Here is a 25,937-nt window from a genome sequence, read left to right on the forward strand (position 1 = left end):
AGTTACTTCATATTCATCATTTCATCTAACCACAATAATATAGGAGGATGAGATATATTTATCTATAGACAAATAAATTTATATATAATTATGAAAACATTTTATATATTTGGCAATTAGATTTTGTTTCTTTTCAGAGGTTTACATAAGAGAAGTACAAATTAAGAGAATTAGAAAGGACTGAGGTGAAAGATGTTGACAATTGCTGAGAACAATGAAATTCCCAAGAACAATTAACAGTTGTTGTGATCACCCAATTCCAGTGTCGGGGAGGAGGCATTTCCACACCATCAGCAAGCAATGATCTGGACACCAGCTGGGTGCCCTACAATTCAACTCAATTCTGACACTATCTACCTAGAGATGGCATGGGATTCCACACGTAAAGGTCTCAGTCCCACAAGACTTCCCTCTACTTCAGAAGCCAAAGGCAAGCCCAAGTTGCTACCTGTACTTCTGAGGGACCAGCTGCAAAATGGAGGTTCCAATGATTCCCTCCAATTCAGGATGCCGATCAGCAAGTCCAGGTTGTTACCTGTACTTCTGATCAACTGGCTGTAAATCTGAGGTTCCCACAACCTTCTTGAATTTGATTAATTTGCTAGAGCAGCTTAGAGAACCAAAGAAACCCATTTACTTACTTGATTACTGTTTATTACGAAGGATATTAAAGGGTATGAATCAACAGCCACATGTAGAGATACACAGGGCCAGGTGCTAACAAAGGAGCTTCTGGCCTCCTGGAGTTTGGGGCCAGCATAGTGGCATGTGGAAATGTTCTGGTTCACCAACCTGGAAGCTCTCTAAACCCTCCCCTCTTTGGGTTTTTATGGAGGCCTCATTACATAGGCATGACTGATTAAATCACTGGCAACTGATTCAACATATCTCACCCCCCCACCCTCCATCCCCCTGGTCAATGGGACTGAAAGTTCTAATTCTCTAATCACCTGGTGAGTTCCCCTGGCAACCAGCCCTCATCCTGCCGTGCTTTCCAAAAGTCACCTCATTAACATAAATCCAGTCAAGGTGGAAAGTCTCTTGTTATAAGTAACAAGATATCCATTTATGTCACCTTGATGGCTCTGAAAAGGTTTCAGAAACTGAGGAAAAGAGACCAAATATTATGGCAAAAGATGCTCCCATGGCTCTTTTCCCTCAGGTAATTCCAAGGGTTTGGGGAGCTGTGAGCCAAGGAACCATGGATGAAGACCAAATGTATATGAGAAATATATTTTGGTCAGCTGAGTGACCACATATGTTTTTCTTACAAATCACAATATCACAATATTAATGGAGAAAGATGGGCACAATCTGCCAGATGAGGTGGGTAGAAAAGAGAATAGTAGTTGCTGAAGGCTAGGGAAGAGATGTAAAAAGAAGAAGAAAAAAATTCAAACATTATTAATCAGAATTCATCTTAGGAGACCTTAAATTTCACTCTTTTCTACAATCAACATTGAGAGGACTTCAGCTGAGGTATGCTATACATACTGGGGTGTGAGAGACTAGAAAACATAGAATTATTTTCTGACACCAGATTAGTCTTTTTTCTAGGAAAAAAATGATTATCCTGTCGTATTTAATCATCTTAATATTTCCTATTTATTGCTCACTAACCATATGACAGGTACTAGTGCTTCTGCATAGTAGGGGAGAATTCACCCCCCCCCCAAAATATGTCTCTTTGGTTATGTTCTAAGAAACAAGAGAGGTGGGGAAAAACTGTGAAGACCAAGTAAGAGTTACCGTTTTGTAAGAAACATTCATATTTTTAAGGGAAATATCCATTTGTAAGGGTGTTTCCCTCTCTCTTCCAGAAAGCGAGGATGACCAAATGTCTAGAAACTCTTATAACAACCTTATCCTTGTTTACTGTGCTTATTCTAGGAACCTCCCATAACTGACTCTTCCTCACCCTTAACATCCCCTTTTGTCTTTAGCTGAGAATGGTAATATTTAAGACGAGGGCTTTGACCATTTCGGCAAGTTACTCAGTTCTCCTGGGTCTCTCCCATGTATACTTATTAGTAAACTTTTGTTTCATTTTCTCCCGTTAACCTACCCTCATGTCAATTTAATTCTTAGACCAGCCAAAGGAACGTGGAAGGTGATAAGATAAACTTCGTATTTTATGGCAAGACAAGAAAAATTTAAACATAAAAGTTTTCTCTGCCCCTTTGGACCTCCTCCCTCCCCTTTAGTGTGTGTTGTGCATCAGCATTAACCAGACCTCCTTAGGAGATAACTTCCTTCTTAATCTTTAAGGGGCCACGATGACCCCATGACCCACTGCTCACTTTTTGTACTTGGCAGATCTGGATTGTATAAACTGTCAATAACACATCATTTAGAGTATAACCCTTTGTCTCAAAAACATGTAACTGTGCTTTGACCTCTAATGGGTGGAGCAGCCCTCAGAGCATTCTAAAAGACTGTCTCCCAGTACAATCACCAGGTTGGCTCAAATAATATTTCCCATTTCTTTCTTAGATAGACTATTGATTAATCTTTTTGTTGACATCCATGTCTTACCACCAGAGGACACCTGGCGTCTACTGTGAACCAGTGCTCAGTACCAGCATGGGCTCATTAAGCCCCACCAGCTCAGATGTTCTGATGAGTTCTGATATTCAGATCTCATTACTTTTAAGCGATGATCCTACAAATTTTATTCAGGCTGGAGTCTTAAGGGTAACCGGTGCATTTCCCAGGCAGGAGACCTAAGGGGATCTGGGCTGGGCAGGAGGCCCAGGGAAACATAGGTGGCTGGGTTTTTGTTATAGTTAAATTTTAAAAAACAAATTAATATATGGTCTGAACAAAACTTCTGCTAGTGAAATGAGAAACTGAATTAATTCAGGTCTGAAGAACAAGGGACATCTGCTCCTTCCAGCCACAAGGTATTCTCAAGTGACTGAGAACCTAGTGTAAGTATCTGAGGATCAACTCTCGTGATGTTGCAGTCCTACAGGGGAAGGGGAACCCACTACAACCATTAAATACTGCTCTTCCAGAGGTGCACACTAGAAAGACTGATTGTCTTGTGCTCTTGATGCTGAAAACTCAGCTTCTTGTGCACCAGTGCCAAATCGAATCTGAGACAGTGTTCTGAGTGAAGTAGAAGAGAATAGCTTTATTGCTTTGCCAGGCAAAGGGGGACAAAGCAGGCTCCTGCCCCAAAAAAACTGTGTGTCCCCACCTGGGAGGATGTGATGAGTTTATAGCAATGGTTCAAGGGTGAGGTTGCTGATAAGATTAGGGTGTGCCTCCTTTCATCTGGTCTCAGGTAATCTGCTTAATGAGCTTCTCTGGTTCCTTTAATGTAGTCTCAGGTGGTCTTTCTCTGGTATGAAGAATGCTGACATTTTAAAGAGCTTAAAGACATTGTTATGTGTATCCCTTGAGGGGGAACCAGGACCCTGCCCCAAGGCTGCACAATTGTTTCTTGGCTGCTCCTCCCTCCTCTCTGCATCCCCTCCCTTCCTGCATTAGTAACTGTTTGAATCTGCCCTCTGGAACTCAGGGAGAGTCATGGAGGCCGGAGTTAAGAAACAGGGTACAGGAAGGCTTCTGTGCCCAGGAGCCCCACAGTGTCCTACTCAGTTTCACTCTGAGCACTCTCAGAGGCTTTACTGGGGGAGGGAGAAACCGAGACACGTAGAAGAGTAGAACTAATCCAAGAGTAACTCCTCAGGGAGCGAGAGAGAAGCAGCACACATCCCATCCACCTTTCTATCCTCAGAAAGTTGTTCAGAGCATATCTCATATCTTAATTAGACTACCAAATTCATAATGGGAAACTGTGCCTTAAAAGCCAAACAGCTCCTAGACAGACTGCCACCTATGGGGATGCCAGCTGGGTTTACGTATGCTTGCAAGTGCTTACTTAATTGAGAATTAAAGGATATCCTGCCCTAAAACAGCCAAGATGGGGCTCTTTTTTTGGCTTTCCAAAACTGATTTTTGCATGCACAGTTAAAGAAAGCCAGCAGAAGCTAAGTTCTTATCCTGTCAGTCAGTCTCCTGGAACACTGCCTACAGGGTCTACTGGAAACAAGAGTGGTAAGAGTTTTTCCCATTTCTAAAATTAGATTAGCATGAGAAAATATTTGTAGGGCTAGCTCCTCAGTTCCTTTGAATTAGAAAGACTTGTAAATTTGAAGTTTTAGAGAGCTCTCATCTTAAATTATTTTATCTATTTTAATTGGTATGCAGAAGCCCCAGAAGGCTTCAAAATGCCAAAACAGCTTCATTGAAAGATTTGTTGTAGAAAGCTAATGCAATATTAATGTTATAACAAGTACCTAAAATAAACAAAAAAAATCCTTTAAAGACTGATGATCCCTGGTCGGGAACTAAGATCCCGCATGCTGTGCAGCATGGCCAAAAAAAAAAAAAAAAAAAAGACTGACATAACTACTGCTCTCCTCTAACCTCCCTTCAAGTACTCATTCTAGTAATCCTCTGTCTGAATTGCCTTCCACTCTGAAGACACTATTAAGTGGTTACCATTAGAAATGGAATCACCCGAGGCTATAAGTAAGCCTGTTCAGATCAGAGGCCAACTGAGGGCCACAGTTAAAGAATTTCTTAAACCCAGGGAGGATCCTCAAAAGTTTCTGTAAATAGATTACCAAGATGCAAGGCCACTGGTTTGACTAAACTGACCAGAGCTGATATTCAGAGCCTGATAGGAATTTTTTTTTGGCATTCTCCTCTAAGCTCAGTGAGGGAAAGAACATTCCAACATAGGTGGATGAGTAGGTCTTGATATCATTGCTGTGGCAATCCAATTCTTTGAGTAATTAAAAACAGGTGTCTGGGCTTCCCTGGTGGCGCAGTGGTTGAGAGTCCACCTGCTGATGCAGGGGACACGGGTTCGTGCCCCGGTCCGGGAAGATCCCACATGCTGCGGAGCAGCTGGGCCCGTGAGCCGTGGCCGCTGAGCCTGCGCGTCCGGAGCCTCCGCAATGGGAGAGGCCACAACAGTGAGAGGCTCGCGTAAAAAACAAAAAACAGGTGTCTTTTTTTTTTAAATTACAAATCCAGTCTTTACAGAACCAGAGGTGTGGCTCCACAAACAATTTAAAGCCCACCAGTCCTTTTACCACTCCCAAAACCTCCCTTTGGTTTTTGGCTAAAACACCACTGGTTTTTAATCTGTGCTTTCCGGATACAAGGAAACCTTTCCCCTCGAGCTAATTATGATTTACAGCAATTTGGTAAACTACACCTTTGTAAGTAGAATTGAAACATTTATCTTTTCTCGCTATCCAACCATTCCCTCCAGAAATTGGAAACTCTTAGGTTCCTAGCACCTTTATAAGGTAAATAAGGAAGGCCACCTCCTGATAGGTACAGGAATCTCAAGGTATTTTGGGGATCTCAAAAAGAGAGAACTTCACCCAAATCTACAGATATTGCAGGCAGAATCTGTGGCAAGCCTTTGGTGTAATTTATCTGGCCTTGAGAGGTCTTTTAAAGGTTTAATCTAAGATTCCTTATGAAAAGTTCCAACACAGCCAATTTATGAGTCTATGTGGTCAATTACAGACTTATTTCGCAAACAAATTAATATGGCTATATTTGGTAGAAATAAGGGTAATTTTAGAGAAAAAGATTATGCTTCAGTGGATATTAAATTCTAGTTTTGCTAAATGAGGCTTTTTTTTAATATTTACCGCCTAAGACTCACTTCTTAGATGGCTCCTTGTTGTTATGCTTTATTACTGTAAAGTTTAATTGAATTACTAAAACAATACTCTAGTTTGTTTCTAAAGCTGATCACAATAATCTATTTTTGGATGAAGATCAGATTCACCATGACCTGCAACCAGGAGATTATGCACACTGGAAAAGACATAAGATAAAAGACCCTGTACAGCCATGTGGGACGGGGCCATATCAGGCTTCCTCTCCTGAATGAACTGTAACTCTTGTCTCTGACACCCGACTTTGACTAACTAGGACCAGCACTACCAGACCAGAACAAGAAGACAATGACATCTGAAGTAGACAGCTGACACAAGATGACCCAGGCCTGCACACTATTACTTTGACAATTGCTCACACTTTTGCTTATGAATCCAATGTATTTCTTCCCTGGGCTCAATCATTTGCAAGTTTCAAAAAATTAATCCAAACAAACCATAGGTTTGTGGACCTAAGTCCAGTACTCCTAGGTTTCCTTGGAGGATTTCTCCTCTCCAAGGCTCTAACTGGATGGCCCTATTTTATTTTAGAAGAAACTCTAGTATTGTGCAAGCTACACATTACCTTCAACATCACTAAGTGGGACCCTCTTACCTGGCCAATTAATGACACCTGTTCTGAACGTGCCCATAAACACTCCTTTTCACGAGATGAAAAGATATTGGGTAGCTCCTAATGGGACCTAATGGACTCATGGAACAAGTTTATGGCCTTGGCTGTCTCCAGGATGGTTAGAAAGATGTGCAACTGGTTTCCCTTGGGCTAAAGGTCACCTATGGGTAGCCTTGGAAACAGCCATTGCCAATTTGCCTTTAATGCTAGTGTGCTGGGTTTCTATCACTTTTCCAATAGTATGACCATTTGGCCGAGATATTTGTTAACTCATAACACATATGAAGAGTCAAATTTCCACTCTGAATACTCCTCTCTCCAGTTTAGAAAAAATACTAGGAAAATGTTATGATTTAGGAGGATCTTGGCTTAAACGTTTACTACTGACACTGTTACTCCTATTGTCAATCCTATATAGCTCTCTATAAATTAATGAACACGCACAACGCACCTGTAAGGTAGAATTGGCATAAGTCCTACTGGACAACTGGAATTGACCATTAGTCCTTGACAGACATCTCACTAGTACCACTCCGTAAAACAAGCTATTAAGACCCAACACCAAAGGACATGATGGACCCAGGGCACATAAGCAACCACCCTGGTGGCATAAGGCAACCAAATATTTGATCACCTAATGCTATCAAAAGATTAAAGATCAAAAGGGGGAACTGATGAGATAAAATTTATATTTTATAGAAAATAAGAAAAATTTAAACATAAAATTTTTCTCTACCCTTTTGGGCCTCCTCCCTCCCTTTGGTGTGTGTTGTACATCTGCATTAACCAGACCTCCTTAGGAGATAACCTCCTTCTTAATCTCGTAAGAGGCCACAATGACCCATGACTCATTACTCACTTTGTACATTTAGATCTGGATTGTGTAAACTGTCAAAAATATGTCACTTGACATATAATCCTTTGTCTCAAAAACTTATATATAACTATGCTTTGACCTCTAAGGGGCAGAACAGTCCTTAGAGCTTTCTTAAAGACTGTCTCCTGATTATAATCCTCAGGTTGGCTCCAATAATATTAAGGTAGAGGAAAATTTCTTCTGGACAGCATGCATTTTCCTACTTCTCAGGTAGGTATTATTTTCCTAATTTATAAACAAATCTTAGAAAAATTAAAATACCTTACCTACACCTACATAAAGAATCAGCAGCAAAGGTGGGAATGTGAACCCAGATAAGCCATCTTCCAAATTTATGCTTTTAATACCACATTCTGAGAGGCAACACAAAATTGATTCTTATTTTCCCAATAAGAATCTGGACAAGGCAGAACTCAGTGGTAGAAAGAACAATGGCCTGAGATTCAGAAACCCAGACTCTAGTCTAAGATCTGCCACCTTTATTATTGATTAGTTTACCTCTCCAGATCTAAGTTTTCCCACTAATAAAATGCCAGGGTTGAACTACATCACTGAGATGCTGCCCTTCCTATATTGTGAAGGCAAACTTTTAATGCAAATACAGTATGGCAACCTAAACAGATAGAAGGGAATTCACTTTTACCAGGAACTGAGTAAAAGATATAGTACACATATTATGCCAACACCAAACTTGACTAGAAAGGTATTGTCACCACAGGTGAGCAAACAGAGGCTCAAAGAAGTGAGGCAAATTTGTCTATACTCACACTGGCAGTATGTGACAGAGCTAGGGTCTGAATCAAGGCCTATTTAGTAGGCTCTTTCCTCGACTTTACATTGCCTCCTGAATTGAATCTTATCTAGAATTTTCATCATCTTTCTACCCCTCAAAAGCCAGACTATCCCTGTGCCCACTTCTATGGAATAAGGATTAAGTCTTACAGAGAGAAACCAACACCTTTCCCTTTTTTTAATGAAATAATTAAGGGCAGGAATGAGCTAACTGGTTTATAAAGAAGGGACTGTCAAGTGCCATTTTTCAAGATACTATGTACCTCAGCAGTCAAATGCCCTATAATTCAGTGAGTGCCCAAAAATGTACTCAGCACCAGATATAGAGTATGAAAAACCCCACTTTCATTTTTATAACCCTCAGCGAGTTATCTCACTAACTGCCTACCCACTAACTGCCTCCATCTAAACAACGAAACATAATATTCCGACCCTTTAGCCAACTCTTATTCTGAGTACTAGTCGCAGATCTCCTAACTCTAACATGAATTGGAGGCCAACCCGTAGAACACCCATACATAATTGTAGGCCAATCAGCATCCATCTTATATTTTCTCTTAATCCCTAGTGTTAATACCAGTAACTAGTCTTATCAAAAATAAACTCCTAAAATGAAGAGTCTTTGTAGTATAACAAAATACCCCGGCCTTGAAACCGGAAAAGGAGAAACTCACACCTCCCTAAGACTCAAGGAAGAAGCATTAAACCTCACCACCAGCACCCAAAGCTGAAATTCTACATAAACTATTCCTTGAAAAGGTTTATTGTAGAATAACCACCAGGCTACAGTACTATGTCAGTATTGAAAATAATTTATTTTATAATACTTTTGTTGTGTAAGTCATATACACATGCATGTCCACATATCAATAATAGCGTCTTCCTGTAAATGTATACATATACATGCTATGTATTACTGTGCATTCATTTATTTTCCCCACGAGCAGTTAAAGGTCATATTAAATTTTATTAATTTTACATATTACATAATATTATTGATCGTACATAGGACATGTCATTAACGGTGATCTTTATAAGACATCTGGTTCTTACTTCAGGAACATTTTAACTTAAAATCGCCCACTCGTTCCCCTTAAATAAGACATCTCGATGGGTTAATGACTAATCAGCCCATGCTCACACATAACTGAGATTCCATACATTTGGTATTTTTTATTTTTTTGGGGGGGCCTGCACAGACTCAGCTATGACCTTAAAAGGTCTCGTCACAGTCAAGCAAATTGTAGCTGGACTTGTATGTATTTTTTATTTGACTAGCACAACCAACATGTGCAATTAAATTAATGGTTACAGGACACAGTACTCCATTATTCCCCCCAGGCTCAAAAAACTGTATCTCGTAGTGGATCAAACCCCCCTTACCCCCTACAAAACTAATCTGCTTAGATATTCACCACCCCGCTAGACAGCTTCGTCCCTAGATCTACGAACAATTTTTTTCATAAATCAATACTAAGTCTGATACAAGCCCCATAATGAAATTATACGAACATCTTTTACACCCCATGGGTTAATGTAGCTTAAATTTTTTCATAAAGCAAGACACTGAAAATGTCTAGATGGGTGGGCTTCGCCAGCCCCATCAACATAAAGGTTTGGTCCCAGCCTTACTATTAATTCTTAACAGACTTACACATGCAAGCATCCACATCCCGGTGAGAATGCCCTCCAAATCACAAAGATCAAAAGGAGCGGGTATCAAGCACGCTACACTAGCAGCTCACAACACCTTGCTTAGCCACACCCCCACGGGACACAGCAGTGATAAAAAGTAAGCCATGAACTAAAGTTTGACTAAGTCATGTTAACTAGGGTTGGTAAACTTCGTGCCAGCCACCGTGGTCATACGACTGACCCAAATTAATAGAGACACGGCGTAAAGAGTGTTAAGGAATCATACAAAATAAAGTCAAATCCTAATTAAGCTGTAAAAAGCCATAATTAAAACTAAGCTAAACCACGAAAGTGACTTTAGTACAATCTGAGTACACGACAACTAAGACCCAAACTGGGATTAGATACCCCACTATGCTTAGTCGTAAACTAAATAGTCACAAAACAAGACTATTCGCCAGAGTACTACTGGCAACAGCCTAAAACTCAAAGGACTTGGCGGTGCTTCATATCCCTCTAGAGGAGCCTGTTCTGTAACCGATAAACCCCAATTAACCTCACCAACCCTTGCTACTTCAGTCTATATACCGCCATCTTCAGCAAACCCTAAAAGGGAGCGAAAGTAAGCATAACTACCATACATAAAAACGTTAGCTCAAGGTGTAACCTATGGGATGGGAAGAAATGGGCTACATTTTCTATATTAAGAACACCCCTTATATCCACACGAAAGTTTTTATGAAATCTAAAAACTAAAGGAGGATTTAGTAGTAAATTAAGAGCAGAGTGCTTAATTGAATAAGGCCATGAAGCACGCACACACCGCCCGTCACCCTCCTCAAGTATCACAGCAAAGCCCCAGCTCACTAACCCATGCTAAGCAACTATACGAGAGGAGACAAGTTGTAACAAGGTAAGCATACTGGAAAGTGTGCTTGGACAAAACAAGATATAGCTTAAACAAAGCATCTAGTTTACACCTAGAAGATTCCACGATCCGTGTACATCTTGAACCATACCTAGCCCATAGCCCCTCCCACCGCTACTACCATAAACTAATCAAATAAAACATTCACCATACATCTCAAGTATAGTAGATAGAAATTTAATCACCAATGGCGCTATAGAGAAAGTACCGTAAGGGAAAGATGAAAGAAATATTAAAATTAAAAAAAAAGCAAAGCTTACCCTGGTTACGGAATCGTAAGACTCTTTCTGGGTTAGCACAGGTATGAAAGGCAGTCTACTTCTTTTCATTCCTTTCATAAATAATACATCTCAATGCAACTGAGCATCTTCACACACTAAATGTTACTAGTATTAGTGTTATTTATTCTCTAATAGTGATATGACAACTGTATTTTAATCCAAAATATAGGTACCAAAAGAAAGAAAAAAATTAAATGACACTGGTTTCATTACTTCAAGAATTATGAAGTACTTCCATCAAATCACCTTATTTAATAATCATGACAATGCTTTATGCTGGCATGTCAGGCAGTGTGCTTTGACTTTTAGGGGAACTAGCTCATTTGTTCTCCATAACAATTCATTAAATCTGCATAAGACCTACGAGGTGAGCACGAATTTCCTTATATCACAGATGGAGCAATTAAAACAGTGGAAGCGGGCTTCCCAGGTGGCGCAGTGGTTGAGAGTCCGCCTGCCGATTCAGGGGACAGGGGTTCGTGCCCCGGTCCGGGAAGATCCCACATGCCGCGGAGCGGCTGGGCCCGTGAGCCATGGCCGCTGAGCCTGCGCATCCAGAGCCTGTGCTCCGTAACGGGAAAGGCCACAACAGTGAGAGGCCCGCGTAAAGCAAAAAAAAAAAAAAAAAAAAAAAAGTGGCAGCCAGTAATGAAAAAATGGCTAGCTGACTCTAGAGCTGCAAACTCTTGGAAACTATGCTTTGATGCCTTGTAGAGAAAGATTATTCCCATTTTAGAGATAGGGAAAATGAATTTTGGTTTCTTAGGCAGCGTCAAGTGAGTGGTAAATTCAGCACTCAGATTCTGAGTTAATGTTCTGACTTAATCCAGTGCATTTCCCATTTCACTACAATGTCTCTTTAACATTAAAACCTTACATTTGTGTACAACTTTCCATCTTAGAAAAACATAGCATTAAAATTTAACAACCCTGTGAAGGATGTACCATTCGTAACTTACAGACGATGTAAGGAGTGATCACAACAGGTTGGTAAATTAGACACGGTAAGTTTAGATAACTGTAATGTAAACCATGTCTTGAGATCTTATTCAGTCAAACTTAAAGCTCTAAAAGTAAGAAAGCAAGCGTCTTCTATGTTTAAGAGGCAAGGATCAATTTCAATCCTAGTAGGTTGTCTTTGATCATCTCAGCACATCTCCAATATATCCTGGAGCAGTTTGTTTTCATCTGTATTACAGTTTCTGTATTTTCTCTCACTTATAAGTATCTGAGTTCCTTGTTTGTAGAGACGAGGGACTCAGCCTACCTGGCATGTAGTAGCCACTCAACAAATGATGGAAAACCATCCTGAAAAAACCTAACATTACTGTTAGCCCTCGGTGATGTACAGGGGTCGATTTACATCACCCCAAGCAGGACCGTCCTAACCATACGCCCCTCTTTGGTATCCGATTTAAATGCAGCCCCAATGAATGAAATAAAACTGCAGGCGCCACGGTAAACCAGAGCACGGTAAGAAAACAAGCACTAGGGAGAACCGAGGACCAAGCGGGGCCCGACCCGGCTCGCGCGAGTAGACGCGGTCGAGGATGCCGGGCGGGCCGCTCCCTGGTCCAAGGTCTGGAGAAATGACGCGTCTCTCCGCACCGGCGACGGCAGCAGAGGGTGGTCCCGGCACCGCCCGCGCCCCCGGGCCGGCCAGAGCGGGTCACTCACCCCGAACACAGGCTCCGTGGGGCCGCCCCCAGGGCCGCCGAGTTTCGATTCCCCAGCGTTTGGAAACGGACCAAAAACAAACCGGGTCGCTAGGGGTCACCGCGGGCTTCCTGTTTCCTCAAAGACAGCGCCGCTTCCCCGGCAAAGGCAGCCGCTCCGGGAACGCCGCGGAGGGACTCCCATTTCTCCCGCCTCGGTGGCGCCAGGGCCGGCGCCGCCGGCCAGTCGGCTACAGCCCGGGAGGCTCTGGTAGGAGGGCCGAGCCAAGGCCGAAGGCCGAGCCACCGCCGGAGAAGGCCAGTTACCCGGCCCCGTCAGCGCCCGCCCTAGCCCCGCGCCGCACAGGGGGAGCGCAGCGACGGGGCTGGCCAGGAGGGCGTCCTACTCACGACCGGAAACGAGGCCTCCAGTAATCCACGGCTCGGAGCCTGGGCCGCGCAAGCAAACCGGAAGTCAGGCCGGAGGAAGATGGGAGGGCGTTCGCCAAGCCAGTGCTGGGGCTGGGTGGGGGAAAAGTGCGCAGAAAAGGAGGGCGCAGCGTACTACGCGCCCCGTGAGCCTCCGCCGCCGGGTGGGCGGGGCCGGGGCGTGCTACGTGTCGTGAGCATACGCAGCAGGGTGGGCGGGGCCGCGGCGTACTACGTGTATAGTGAGCTCCCGCGACTGGACTGGCGCGGCCCCGGCGACGCGGGAGGCGGAGGCGGTGCGCCAGTGTGGTAAGAAGTTATCCGCCTTGGCGGAGGTTGAGTCGCTGGCCTCCTACAGCGCCGTCTTTTTCCCTCAGCGTCCGCTTGGGGGTCCCCGAACGCTGTAGCGCGTGTTGGCTCCGCATAGTAGCGCTCTTGTGGGTTTCTAGTTCTCGCCTAGCCGTGGCCGGGAACTGGGGACCCGTGACGATTCGCGCCTGCGGGGGAGCTGTTAACAGCCCGACTAGTTTCGGGGCGTTGCTCCGGGTCCCCTAGTTATTCCGCACACAGCTCTTGTTAACATTGTGGAAGCTGTTGACTTCGGAGGGTGGTACCGGCTGCGCCAGGTAGAGGATGGACAGGCCTGAGCTGTGGCGTCACGAGTAGTTGAGTTGGGGGCCGTCCTTGGAGGTCGCAGGCAGACGGAACCCCTCCAGCTGTAGGCCTATTTTTGATTAAACGAATAAAGGAGAAAATGGTTAATTATAGGGCATTTATCCTTACTGACTGCCAGTTAGCAACAGTGATACTCCTCCCCAGCCCTTTCGACTAAGGACTTAAATATTGTTGGAGTCAGTGTTATGTTGGAAGATGTTTCTGCATCAATTTTTTTAAAAAATTAATTAATTTTATTTATTTATTTTTGGCTACGTTGGGTCTTCGTTGTTGCATCTGGGCTTTCTCTAGTTGCGGCGAGCGGGGGCAACTCTTCGTTGCGGTGCGCGGGCTTCTTTCTCATTTCGGTGGCTTCTCTTGTTGTGGAGCACGGGCTCTAGGTGCGTGGGCTTCAGTAGTTGTGGCACTCAGGCTCAGTAGCTGTGGCTCTTGGGCTCTAGAGTGCAGGCTCGGTAGTTGTGGTGCCCAGGCTTAGTTGCTCCGCGGCATATGGGATCTTCCCAGACCAGGGCTTGAGCCCGTGTCCCCTGCATTGGCAGGTGGATTCTTAACCACTGTGCCACCAGCGAAGCCCCGCATCGCAGTTCTAATTCATCAACCAACAGTCAGCTCATCAAGAATGGATTCGGCTCTAGGGTTTACTTTAAAATATTTTTCTGTTGTTGTTGAGCCTCTCATTTTGCTTTAGATTTAAGTGAAAATTCACAGCTGTTATGAGCAAAGAGCACAACTTAAAGTTGACATGACATTTAAAAAATACTTTAAAATCTGTATTAATGTAATCATTTAGAAAGATCCATTCACTTCAGTTTATCAGGCTGGGACGTAAGAGCAGTGTTTTTAATATTTTGGACAAGAATCTTTTTTCGATTGGCTTGGTAATGCGCTTTACAGAATAAAAGCAAACCACCAAGAGGTATATTTTGCCTAGTTTTTGAAGAATGCTAACAAAATCGGTTGAGGCACCCCAAAATCATCAAAAGTAAAACGATAATCTGGTTTCTGATTTGTAGATCTAGAAATGTTGAATCTTTACTCACAATTTAGAATAATTTGAGACTTGTTGAAAAAGAAGGAAAATTCATTTTTATCTTTTCTCTCTGAGTAAATAAGATGACTTAGCTCAGTATTTTACTATATGTGATCAGTCTGTTTTCGTTTTAATAATACACACTTCCCTATTATAATAATGAAAAAAAGTGGGTCTTATTAACAATACTATTTGCTTATTCAGAATGCATAAGCCTATCAATTTAGTCAAGTAAAACATCCTAATTTTTTTTTGCCAGGGAATGGGGGCAGGGAGAGTCATACCCACGGTAGGTTATGACAAAATGTAATACAGATATTTGTTAAATTGAGCTGAAATGGTCACTTTCTATCCACTTATGCATCCGCTTTAATTAAGTTTAGCAAATAAATTATTAAAGAAAACTTGCCACACTTATGCTTTGTTATAAGCAGAAGTTGAAGTTTTATTACAATCTTGCTGTAAGGAAAAAGACCTCCGATAAGTCAAATAAAAGATACAGTCTTGGTAGGGACATTTTATGGGAAAAGAAAATGGTTAGATAATTATCATTAAAGTAGATAACAGAAAGAAAGGAATTTGGGGGACATTAGACTCTTAACTAATAGTCAATTGCTTAGGTGAGTGGATGGTTTTCCAGAGCAAATCTTAATTCTGTTAAAGTTTATTGGAAGGTTGCTTAGGCTTTTTTTTCAGGAATGTTCATTTCACCGCAAGAGAGGAGTTGTGAATTACAGTCATCCAAAAAAGCATCTGTACCGGCCAGGTTTGGGACAATTTTTTTTAAACCATTATTACATCTTCTATAACTACAAATGAAGTCTGAAATTTTCAAAACGATTCAGGTCTTTATAAACATATACTTGACACAAGGCACTTTTTAAAAGGTCCTGTTTTACAGGTTGTGGTAAACAAAAAAATAGGTAACACAAGATATTCTCCCCCACCCTGTCCCGCCTTCTCCCATCCTCTCACCAAGGTCCTGATATTTTCCATCAGGAGCTGCTCCTGAAGGATAGAGTGAGGACTGGCTTCAGTGAGATTCCCTTTACCCTGGGGTAGGTTGGATTCCAAAACAGTATCTGAACAAAGAATATAGGCCCTGGCACAACTCTTGACTGTGGCTCAGCCTCCTTCTGTTTTTAGGCAACTGTGCATCATTAGAGCTGCTTCAAACCTTATTTTTTGTTTAATTAGGCACTATGTTAAAACAATGAAAAAAAGTGCTGTTGTGTTTTGTTTTTTTAGTGGGAGCTATATATTTCTAAGCTGTGACGAATATTTACTGTTAGAGGAAAGAGAATACATCTTTTGAGGAAAATTTGTAAAGCGAATTTTGGGTTAGTGATTTAAATTTTATATTAGTTTAATTTGATTAAATCATACCATCCTAGAGATCATGTTTTCTGTGTCTCTACCCTGTGTTTTGTGAGTACTGTGTACGTGTGGCTCTGCAGTGTCAGCAGGACAGAATTAAGATGTCAAAACCTTTAAGTTGAAATAGCAATGTCACTTTTCATATTAAAATCAGCTTCAATGTCATTTTGTCCATTAATGTCTTAAAAGCATTCTTCCTCTCTTCTCCCCCACCTATCACATGTCCAGGTTAAAAGCCTTAGGGTAAGGGAATGGTTTCAGTGGCAGAGATACAAAACAGATTCAAAAATACTACCAATAATGAAAAATCTGGTATCTGAGCCTACATAGTCTGTTTTCCTTCTTTCCTCCCATACCTGGTTGCTCATACTGCTACCCCCCCCAACCAAAACACATACACACACACACACAGAATGTCGTGAATTGCAGAATCAAAGTTCATGATTTCTGTTACACTGTGTATCTGAATCTGTGAATATGCCTGAAGCAGCAGGCAAACTGGGCGTCATGGATCCCTAACCCTTAACCTTGGAAAGTACATGAAGGCTTTCCAGGGGTTTATGTAAATGATAGTTTAAGGGTATTAATTTTCACGCTGTTTACTTGCATGTTTCTTTCCTAAAATTGATCTGCCTCAGAGTGTGCCTAAACCAGGGCAGCTTTCCCCTTTCCTCTTTTGTAATTGTCCCTCTCCCACTCTACAATTAAAGCAATACATTTAATCTGACCTAAGTCTTGTTAGAAAGTAAATGATTCTAATAACTGGGTAGCTAATTGTTTCACAAGAGTAGTAATTTCCAATGGCTTTTGAAAATGCTTCAGAAAAACTCAATTGAGTTGTCAGCTGATCATTAAAAATAATTTTATGACATACCCCATGTGATTTTTGATACATAATTTAGTAGTTCAGAAGAATGATTATTGATATAACCAGAAATCCTTCTGCTCCCAAATATTTGGAATGGAAGAACACAAAATGTAAGAATAGGATCAGCTTGAACCCTGTTTCTTCCTAACAACAAATAGTATTCATTCTGATACATGACCTAAATGGGGGGAGAAGGTGCTATCCATTTCTGTATGAGATGCATTTCCAATAAAACTGACTTACAATATTTTATAATGATCATAATTTATATTGAGTTTCTCATTTGATCAGTAGTGCTCTAGTAAATTAATGATAACACAATACTGATGACAATTTTTAAAATTTATGTTCTCAGGAATTTTAAAATATACTCTTTTGTGTAGAGAAATATGATCAATTTAAAGTATTTTCAAGTACTAAAATATGTTGCGATAAGCTTGTGTGGGGGAAGTGAGATAATATGAATTCAAGGAGAAAAGGAATAATATCAGTTTCCTAACTGTGGAAGCAGATCTTGTTCATGTGCTTTTCAAATGCATGGGTTGATAGTAGATATCAAATTACTATGGCATTTACATTCCATTTATAAAAGGAATATATCTTACTGTCTCTAGCAGCTAGCCTTATCCTGGACAGGCAATCTGTGCTTCATAATAACTTTGTGACTTGAAATGTTTGCAGTCAGTAGGAATTAGCTTCTGACAGCTTTCATTTTTTAAAAAATAAACATGAATGTCATAACTGTATGCATAGAAACTAAATGCAGTGACTTTCTTTTGGAAACATATGTAGGTGAAGAAAAATTTAATAGTCTTAGAAAGCCTTTGATGTAAGGAGTAGGGAGAAGAAATATGAGAAGAGCTAACAGAAGACCAGCAGCAGAGACCCCAGGATGGTGTTGGAAGATTGTACAGAGAAGGAAAAAAGATCCAGTAAGGGGAATTCTACACTTCTTCCTAAATGAAATAAGAGCAACCCTTCTCTGAGGCTTGATACTTACACTCTTACTATCTGAGATATGAATTAATTAGTTTATTCAATACTTAACAAATATTCATTCAGAACGTACCATGTGTCATTGTTTTAGGCACTGAGATGAAACGGGCAAAATAGCTTTTTAATGTATAAAGAAGTAAAATCTATCACAGAGAAGTCAGTCACATAGACAAGACCTATGTGAAATTTAACATGATGAGAAATTACTTCCCATTAATTTTTTTTCATGACAGTTTCTATATATGCCTATGAAGAAAATAAACTTTTTCCCCTGTTTAAAATGGGAAGAGAGGAAGAAATAATTTTATTTTGTGACTGTCACATATACACTATAAAAACCAAGAAGATAAAGTCAGCTTTTCAGAGGAAAGACATTTTTATAAAGCTACCAAATAAACAACAATGAAAGGATGACATTAAACTTCAGTAAGATGTATAGAAAGAAGTTAAATTAGATTTTTCAAGTAGACTATGTAGCAAAAGAGAGGGAAAATTTCCAAACCCATTTCACAGCTCACATGATATAAAAGTGAAATCATTGACTTTGTAACAGTTGCAAAATTACAGACATAATTTCCAACTGTAGGTTTTTCAGTTGTCTGTGAATAGTTGATTCTTAAAATTCCAAAAACAAAAAGATGTGTGTTTTTCTTTAATTCACTTATATTTTGTTAATCATTTTCTCTTGACAGTCATTTTATGTCATTCCCTTTTGGCTTTAATAACCCCCTCCCTCTCATCCCATAGCCAGTCTGATCACCTGATTTTGTAGATTTTACCGTTTAGCTAATCTTTTGGATCTTTTTCATAGTCTCTACTATGCCACAGTTTCCTATCCAACTATTATAATAGTTTCCTTTAATTAGTTCTAACTTTTTGTTTTTTAGTTTCCAAGTCATTCTTTATATGGATAGCTAAATGGTCTTTTAAAGATGTAAATCTTACCATTACGTTTCTCCTCTTAAACTCCTGGAATGACTCCTTAGCTTGTTTTAAAAGTCTATTCTTAGTCTAGCCTAGCCTGTTTTACCACCAGCTTCTAGAAACACTGCCAGCTCAGACACTGAAATTGGATATCTTTACTCCTTTATAAGTTTTCATTCAGTTAACCCTGATTATGATTTAGAATATTTACTTTCTTAGATTATCATTTGACATCTTTTCTAAATTTAAAAATTCTCAGAGAATTGGGGAACTCCAGAAAAATTTTCAATATTAGTGTGAGAATTATGGCTCTACTTCTTACTTGTCCTAAAATGATATCACATTTAAAAGAGGATCCTATATCTTCAGATAATGGATATCAGCTTCAGAACATATGAAGCAAAACTAGGCAGAACTAGGAGACATGCCCACAATACTGGAAGATTTTAACAGGTTTCCCTCACTAACTCATAGAATAAAAAAAAATACATTAATGAAATAGATGATTGAATAAAATTATTAGCATCACACTCATTAGGATGGCTATTATCAGAAATAAAACCAAAATTGAAAATATTCATCTTAAAATTAATATGGAATCTCAAGGGAACTCAAATAGCCAAAACAATCTTGAGAAAGACGAACAAAGCTGGAGGCTTCCCATTTGCTGACCTCAAAACATATTACAAAGCTGCAGAATCAAAACATTGTACTGGTGTAAAGACATACATATAGACCAATGGAATAGAATGGAGAGCACAAAAAGATCCTCACATATATGATTTTCAACAGATGTGCCAAGACCATCCCATGGGGAAATGTGGTTGGAAAAACTGAATATTGGTATGCAAAACAATGAAGTTTGACCCTTACCTCACACTGGAAAAATTAAATCAAAATGGATCAAAGACCTAAATGTAACAACTAAAACTATGACACACTTAGAAGAAAAATAGGGAGAGGGCTTCATGACATTAGATTTGACAATTTCTTGGATGTGACACCAAAAGCATAGGCAACAAAAGAAAAAATAGGTAACTAAAGGTCTCTAAATCAATCACTAATAAAATGTTAAAAAATCATTATCGGGGCTTCCCTGGTGGCGCAGTGGTTGGGAGTCCACCTGCCGATGCAGGGGACACGGGTTTGTGCCCCGGTCCGGGAAGATTCCACATGCCGCAGAGCGGCTGGGCCCATGAGCCATGGCCACTGGGCCTGTGCGTCTGGAGCCTGTGCTCCGCAACGGGAGAGGCCCGCGTACCGTATCTGCAGTATTAGTGGAAGAAATTTTACCTTTAAGCAAATCAGCTGTGTGATTTACATGACAATATAGCTTAGATAAAGGTCAACTGAGAATGGGCACATGTAGGGAGAAATAACTAAGCTGCTCTGAAATTAATACTCTCCTTGTTCAACCTACTGATATAATTCTAATCTTTTTATAACAGTATTGCATTTGGTAGCCAGCCTGAAGAACTTAATTATTCTTGTTTGATCTGTTGTTTTATTCTCACAAGTCTTAATATACTGAATAATAGAAAATACTAGGATTCTTGCAGCCATCCAATATAGACATAAAGCATATAAACTGATTACTAAGGTTTAAAGTTGGCATTTAGCACAATTTATCAGATTTCTACTTATTTGTTAACTTTTTCCTGGAAACAATTTAAAGCTGCAAAAGATACCATCCTTTAAATATGCCAGTAAGCTGTTTCTTTCCATTCTATCAATATTTTGATTTCTTATTTTGGGTGAAATCCATCAGTTATACTCATTATTAAAACAAAAAAAGAAAAGAAAATATTAAGCATCTTGGAGCATTTATTGAGCTAGAAGCTACCCAGCAGTGTCTGCATAAAGTAGTCCCTGAATGATAAAGATAAATTACAACTTTGCACTGATAATAGGCTCTTAAATTCCTGTTGAATTGTTAAATATAATCTAAGGTTGACATACAGGCACAAATTGGTTAATTAGGTATGAATGAACAGCAAATTTTAAATTTACATTATAGAGAAGATTAAGGATAAATGCATTTTAAGTTTAGAAGCAAACTACCTAATCATTTGTTAAGTTGAGCACTTGAGAAAAATCATGAAGGAAAGACTAAATAGAGTGCTCTCATTCTGCATTGGTTTCTGCATATTTTAATTTTCTTATCTAACTATAAATATAGCTCATTTAAAAGCAGTCTAGAAAGGAAGTCAAACACTTATTATATGTATTTAGTGTAGCAGCACTGAAATGGGTTTTTTCATATGCTTTTTCATTTCATCATTAAAACCATCCTATGAATTATAATATTATTACCATCAACATGAACAGATGATAAAATGATAGATTATTTAACTGATTTGCCTTAATTTTAAAATCGCATAGGAAATGAAGCCAAAATTTAAATCCAGAGCTACGATTGATATTCAACTGATACACAAACAGCCATACTAGTTTTTAAATAATTTGAATATTGTTACTATCTAGGACAGCTTTAACGCTGAAGTTCATATTATTTTCATTATCTCGTAATATAAATATTCACTCAGTGCTTCTCTTTGGCAAGTATTCTTTTAAGTGCTAGGGATACAGTGGTTAACAAGATAGACTGACTTGCCAGTGGATTTTCCTTGTCTTGTAGAGGACCTCATTAAATAAACTACAATACAGTGTGTTGAGTGGCATGGAGAGGGGGTAGAGATTGCTGGGGGCACACGGTAGGGGCATTGACTCTTACTCAGTAATTTTTCAGATTGGCTTAGACATCACCTCTTCTCAGTAGCCTGACACACCCCCTACCTGGAAGTCTCAGGTGTGCCCCATACACTTCCAAATCATTCTGCATTGGTCTCATAATAGCACTTAATGTTATTTGAGGAGAGGAATTTTGTCTTTCCTTTAGCATTATCTGGCTTATAGCAAACCCTCAAGAAGTATTTTAGAACAAAGAAAATAGAATTGAGGTCTGAAACAGCAGCAAGCAAGTGAGAGAACAGTTTTACATAAGCTTTTAGGTATTGAGGTGGGAAATGACAGAGATAATCCTTGTAATGTAGGAGGAAAGTTTATCTTTTGAGACTGAGGAGAATGGTCTGAGATTTAAAAAGGTTTAGAATAATCACTGAAGAATTGCAAGAGGAAAAAGAGAATACATAAAAAGGATAGCCTTAAAGATGTGCTGAGGCCTCATCTGAGGTTGAAGTCTCTGAATTTGTAGTGGTACCAATAGGCGTGACTACATAATATCCTCCAAGAATCAGCAGCTCAGATTCAAGACCTCGACGACCAAGGGTGTATTCCTTTGTTTTTAAATTAAATTAAATTAATTTTTTATATAGCAGGTTCTTATTAGTTATCTGTTTTATACATATTAGCATATATATGTCAATCCCAATCTCCCAATTCACCCCCCCCATCACCAACCCCCTGCTTTCCCACCTTGGTGTCCGTATGTTTGTTCCCTACACCTATGTCTCTATTTCTGCCTTGCATACCGGTTCATCTGTACCATTTTTCTAAATTCCACATATATGTGTTAATATACGATATTTGCTTTAATCTTTCTGACTTACTTCACTCTGTATGACAGTCTCTGGGTCCATCCATGTCTCTACAAATGTCCCAATTTGGTTCCTTTTTTTGGCTGAGTAATATTCCATTCTATATATGTACCACATCTTATTTATCCATTCGTCTGTCAGTGGGCATTTAGGTTGCTTCCATGACCTGGTTATTGTAAATAGTGCTGCAATGAATTGGGGTGCATGTGTTTTTTTTTCTTTTTCTCTTTGTTATCTTTACTTTTTTAAAATATCTTTTTTGGAGTGTAATTGCTTTACAATGTTGTGTTAGTTTCTGCTGAATAACAAACTGAATCAGCTATACATATACATATATCCCCATATCCCCTCCCTCTTGTGTCTCCCTCCCACCTCCCTATCCCACCCCTCCAGGTGGTCACAGAGCACCGAGCTGATCTCCCTGTGCTATGCAGCTGCTTCCCACTAGCTATCTATTTTACATTTGGTAGTGTATATATGTCAGTGCTACTCTTTCACTTTGTCCCAGCTTACCTTTCCCCCTCCCCATGTCCTCAAGTCCATTCTCTATGCCTGCATCTTTATTCCTGCCATACCCCTAGGTTCATCAGAAAAAAGTTTGTTTTTTTTTTTTCAGATTCCATATATATGTGTTAGCATACAGTATTTGTTTTTCTCTTTCTGACTTACTTCACTCGGTATGACAAACTCTAGGTCCATCCACCTCACTACAAATAACTCAGTTTTGTTTCTTTTTATGGCTGAGTAATATTCAATTGTATATATGTGCCAAATCTTCTTTTTCGTTCATCTGCCCATGGACACTTAGGTTGCTTCCATGTCCTGGCTATTATAAACAGTGTTGCAATGAACATTGTGGTACTTGACTACTTTTGAATTATGGTTTTCTCAGGGAATATGCCCAGTAGTGGGATTGCTGGGTTGTATGGTAGTTCTATTTTTAGTTTTTTAAGGAGCCTCCATACTGTTCTCCACAGTGGCTATATCAATTTACATTCCCACCAGTAGTGCAGGAGGGTTCCCTTTTCTCCACATCCTCTCCAGCATTTATTGTTTGTAGATTTTTTGGTGATGGCCATTCTGACTGGTGTGAGGTAATACCTCATTGTGGTTTTGGTTTGCATTTCTCTGATGATTAGTGATGTTGAACATACTTTCATGTGTTTGTTGGCAATCTGTATATCTTCTTTGGAGAAATGTCTCTTTAGGTCTTCTGCCCATTTTTGGATTGGGTTGTTTGTTTTTTTGATATTGAGCTGCATGAGCTGCTTGAATATTTTGACGATTAATCCTTTGTCAGTTGCTTCATTTGCAAATATTTTCTCCCATTCTGAGGGTTGTCTTTTCGTCTTGTTTATGGTTTCCTTGCTGTGCAAAAGCTTTTAAGTTTCATTCGGTTCCATTTGTTTATTTTTGTTTTTATTTCCATTTCTCTAGGAGGTGGGTCAGAAAGGATATTTCTGTGATTTATGTCAAAGAGTGTTCTTCGTATGTTTTCCTCTAAGAGGTTGATAGTGTCTGGCCTTACATTTAGGTTTTCTATCCATTTAGAGTTTATTTTTATGCATGGTGTTAGGGAGTGTTCTAATTTCATTCTTTTACATGTAGCTGTCCAGTTTTCCCAGCACCACTTACTGAATAGGCTGTCTTTTCTCCATTGTATATTCTTGCCTCCTTTATCAAAGATAAGATGACCGTATATGTGTGGGTTTTTCTCTGGACTTTCTATCCTGTTCCATTGATCTCTGTTTCTGTTCTTGTGCCAGTACCATGCTGTCTTGATTATTGTAGCTTTGTAGTATAGTCTGAAGTCAGGAAGCATAATTCCTCCAACTCCGTTTTTCTTTCTCAATATTGCTTTGACTATTCGGGGTCTTTTGTGTTTCCATACAGATTGTGAAATTTTTTTGTTCTAGTTCTGTGAAAAATGCCATTGGTAGTTTACTAGGGATTGCATTGAACCTGTAGATTGCTTTGGGTAGTATAGTCATTTTCACAATGTTGATTCTTCCAATCTAAGAATATGGTATATCTCTCCATCTGTTTGTATCATCTTTAATTTCTTTCATCAGTGTCTTATAGTTTTCTGCATACAGGTCTTTTGTCTCCCTAGGTAGGTTTATTCCTAGGTAGTTTATTCTTTTTGTTGCAGTGGTAAATGGGAGTGTTTCCTTAATTTCTCTTCCAGATTTTTCACCATTAGTGTATAGGAATGTGATAGATTTCTGTGCATTAATTTTGTATCCTGCTACTTTACCAAATTCGTTGATTACCTCTAGTAGTTTTCTGGTAACATCTTTAGGATTTTCTATGTATAGTATCATGGCATCTGCAGACAGTGACAGTTTTACTTCTTCTTTTCCAATTTGGATGCCCTTTATTTCCTTTGCTTCTCTGATTGCTGTGGCTAAAACTTCCAAAACTAGGTTGAATAACAGTGGTGAGAGTGAGCATCCTTGTTTTGTTTCTGATTTTAGAGGAAATGGTTTCAGTTCTTCACCATTGAGAACAGTGTTGGCTGTGGGTTTGTCATATATGGCCCTTATTATGTTGAGGTAAGTTCCCTCTATGCCTACTTTCTGGGGAGTTTTTATCATAAAATAGCTGTTGAATTTTGTCAGAAGCTTTTTCTGCATCTGTTGAGATGATCATATGGTCTTTATCCTTCAGTTTGTTAATATGGTTTATCACATTTATTGATTTGCGAATACTGAAGAATCCTTGCATGTCTGGGGTAAGCCCCACTTGATCATGGTGAATTATCCTTTCAATGTGCTGTTGGATTCTGTTTGCTAGTATTTTGTTAAGTATTTTTGCATCTATGTTCATCAGTGATATTGGCCTATAGTTTTCTTTTTTTGTGACATCTTTGTCTGCTTTTGGTATTAAGGTGTGGTGCCCTTGTAGAATAAAACTAAGAGTGTTCCTCCCTCTGCTATATTTTGGAAGAGTTTGAGAAGTATACGTGTTAGCTCTTCTCTAATGTTTGATAGAATTCACCTGGGAAGCCTTTGGTCCTGGGCTTTTGTTTGTTGGAAGATTTTTAATCACAGTTTCAATTTCAGTGCTTGGAATTGGTCTCTTTATATTTTCTATTTCTTCATGATTCAGTCTTGGAAGATTGTGCTTTTCTAAGAATTTGTCCCTTTCTTCCAGGTTGTCCATTTTATTGGAATATAGTTTCTTGCAGTAATCCCTCATGAATCTTTGTGTTTCTGCAGTGTCAGTTGTTACTTCTCCTTTTTCATTTCTAATTCTGTTGATTTGAGTCTTCTCCCTTTTTTTCTTGATGAGTCTGGCTAGTGGTTTATCAATTTTGTTTATCTTCTCAAAGAACCAGCTTTTATTTTTAGTTTTATTGACTTTGCTATCGTTCCCTTCATTTCTTTTTCATTTATTTCTGATCTGATCTTTATGATTTCTTTCCTTCTGCTAACTTTGGGGTTTTTTTGTTCCTCTCTCTAATTGCTTTAGGTGTAAGGTTAGGTTGTTTATTTGAGATTTCTTTTGTTTCCTGAGGTAGGATTTTATTACTATAAACTTCCCTCTTAGAACTGCTTTTGCTGCATCCCATAGGTTTTGGGTC

General features: G+C 39.6%; 2 protein-coding genes across 3 annotated transcripts in view; one reads left to right on the forward strand and one right to left on the reverse strand.

The window, feature by feature from the left end:
* Positions 1 to 12,987, reverse strand: part of AZI2 (5-azacytidine induced 2) — a 37,623-nt gene extending 24,636 nt beyond the window's left edge. Inside the window, exon 1 of the mRNA XM_079935750.1 lies at positions 12,518 to 12,987. The gene's annotated coding sequence lies outside the window, so the exon portion shown is untranslated. The remainder of the gene's footprint in view (positions 1 to 12,517) is intronic.
* A 136-nt stretch (positions 12,988 to 13,123) lies between these two features.
* The window catches only part of ZCWPW2 (zinc finger CW-type and PWWP domain containing 2), a 139,280-nt gene continuing 126,466 nt past the window's right edge, over positions 13,124 to 25,937 (forward strand). For both annotated transcript variants that reach the window (XM_079935751.1, XM_079935752.1), the window contains exon 1: positions 13,124 to 13,233. The gene's annotated coding sequence lies outside the window, so the exon portion shown is untranslated. The remainder of the gene's footprint in view (positions 13,234 to 25,937) is intronic.

The sequence above is a fragment of the Stenella coeruleoalba genome, assembly GCF_951394435.1.
Source record: "Stenella coeruleoalba genome assembly, chromosome: 10".
In the NCBI taxonomy this organism is placed as follows: Eukaryota; Metazoa; Chordata; class Mammalia; order Artiodactyla; family Delphinidae; genus Stenella; species Stenella coeruleoalba.